This window comes from Nycticebus coucang, unplaced genomic scaffold, assembly GCF_027406575.1.
Source record: "Nycticebus coucang isolate mNycCou1 unplaced genomic scaffold, mNycCou1.pri scaffold_54, whole genome shotgun sequence".
NCBI classification, from domain to species: Eukaryota; Metazoa; Chordata; class Mammalia; order Primates; family Lorisidae; genus Nycticebus; species Nycticebus coucang.
The window spans coordinates 463730-465987 of NW_026515584.1; the positions used below are offsets into that span (position 1 = coordinate 463730).

Below are 2258 nucleotides of genomic sequence, written 5' to 3' on the forward strand. Positions count from 1 at the left end.
TGTAAGTATTGATTTTGTATCCTGAGAAACTGCTATATTCCTTGATCATTTCTAAGAGCTTTGTAATTGAGCTCCTAGGGTTTTCCAGGTATAAGATTGTATCATCCATGAATAGTGAGAATTTGACCTCCTCTGACCCCACTTGAATACCCTTGATCCCCTTTTCTTACCTGATTGTGGTGGCTAGGACTTCCAGTACTATTTTGAATACCAGTGGTAACATTAGTCATCCTTGTCTAGTTCCAGATCTGAGTGTAAATATTTTCAATTTTACTCTATTCAATATGATATATAGTATCTCAGGAATAAAAAATATATATATCCAATGTACTCAGTACTACTGTGAAAGCAATTTATAATCACTCACACTTGCATATGAAAAATGAAACACAATTATAGCCTTGGATGAAGGAGGGAATGGGAGGTAGAGGGGAGGGGAAGGGGTGGGTTGATAGAGGGAGGGTTAGTAGGGGGACCACACCTATGGAGCACATTGCAAGTACAAGTTGGATCTATCAGGTGTAGAACACAAATGTCTTAATGCTGTAATTGGGTAAATGAGGTGTAAGCTATGTTGATTAGTAGGATGTAAGCACTCCAATTTGTACAAATAACCAACACATCAAATCCCATAATGGCATAACTATATTTATGATCTATGTAAAAATGACTTCATAAAAATATGATATTGGCTTTGGGTTTGCTCTAAATGGCCTCTATCAGTTTAAGAAATGTCCCATCTAAGCCTATTTTCTTCAGTGTTCTAATCCTGAAAGGATACAGCATCTTTTTATCAAAAGCCGTTTCTGTATCAACTGATAGAATCATAAAGTCTTTGTTTTCAATTTTATTTATGTGGTGTGTTATTTTTACAGATTTATATACACTGGGATAAAACCAACTTGATTGTGATGCATAATTTCTTTTGTTATTGTTTGTTTAGCAGGCCCAAGCCAGGTTTGAACTAGCCAGCTCAGGTGGACGGGGCCGGCACTCTAACCACTGTGCTATGTGTGCCCAACCAAGATGTATAATTCTCTTGATGTGTTGTTGAATTATGTTTGCTAGGATCTTACTGAGTAGTTTTGCATTGATATTCATTAATGATATTGGTCTATAATTTTCTTTCTTTGTTCTGTCCTTTCCTGGTTTGGGGATCAAGGTTATATTTGCTTCATAGAATGTGTTGGGGAGGATTCTTTCTTTTTCTACGTTTTGGAAAAGCTCGTGGAATGTAAGTAGTAGTTCCTCTTTGAAGTTTTGGTAGAATTCTAATGTGAAGCCATCTGGTCTCAAACTTTTCTTTTTTAAGAGATTTTGCATACTTGATGGTATTTCAGCACTTGATGTAGATCTACTGAAAATTGGTAATTCTTTCTGGTTGAGTCTAGGAATGTGGTGTGCTTTCAGGTATTTCTCCATTTCCTTCGGATTATTATATTTCTCACAATAGAGGGGTTTTTGTAATCATTGAGAATTATTTTAATTTCTGTGGTATTTATTGTTTTATTCCTTTATTGTTTCTCATTGACATTATGAAAGTTTTCACTTCCTGATTCTGTTTAGTCAACCATTTATGAATTTTATTAATCTTTTCAAAGAACCAACCTTTCGTTTCATTGATCTTCTGAATAATCCTATTGTTTTCACTTTCATTTAATTCTGCTATGAATTAAAAAGAGGCTATAATTTTAATATAATATTATCTGCTATAATTTTTTTTTTCCAGGGGAAAGCGCGAACGCAGTCCCCCACTACCACAAATTAGGCAGTCGAGTTTCCCACATTTGGGGAAATCGCAGGGGTCAGCACATCCGGAGTGCAATGGATAAGCCTCGCCCTGGGAAAACCACCTTCGTGATCATGGTATCTCCCCTGCCAGGTAAGTATCTGCTATAATTTTTGTTATTTCTTTTCTTCTGCTAGGTTTAGTGTTGGATTGTTCTTCCTTTTCTAGTTGCTTGAAATGACCCATTAGGATGCTGTCTTTCTCTCTTTCTGTATTCTTGATGAAATCTTCTAAATTATAAACTTCTCTCTTAGGACTGCCTTTGCAGTAGCTACTGCTTTTGATAACTTGTGTCTCCATTATCATTTTGTACAAAAGTTTGATGATTTCTTTTTTTAATCTCATCTTTGACCCAGTTATAATTGAGTCTAAGTTATTTAGTTTTCATAACTTTGTTTGAGTATGAAGATTTTTGTTCCTGTTGACTTCAATTTTTATGCCTTGATCGTTCCAGAAGATACAAGGAATA

At 35.3% G+C, this 2258-nt stretch overlaps 1 non-coding gene across 1 annotated transcript; it reads right to left on the minus strand.

Annotated features, from left to right (window-relative positions):
- Positions 1-1726: 1726 nt before the first annotated feature.
- LOC128579459 (U1 spliceosomal RNA) lies at positions 1727-1890 on the minus strand. The gene has a single exon (XR_008378158.1). It is a non-coding gene; the product is annotated as a U1 spliceosomal RNA (small nuclear RNA).
- Between the last annotated feature and the right edge of the window lie 368 nt (positions 1891-2258).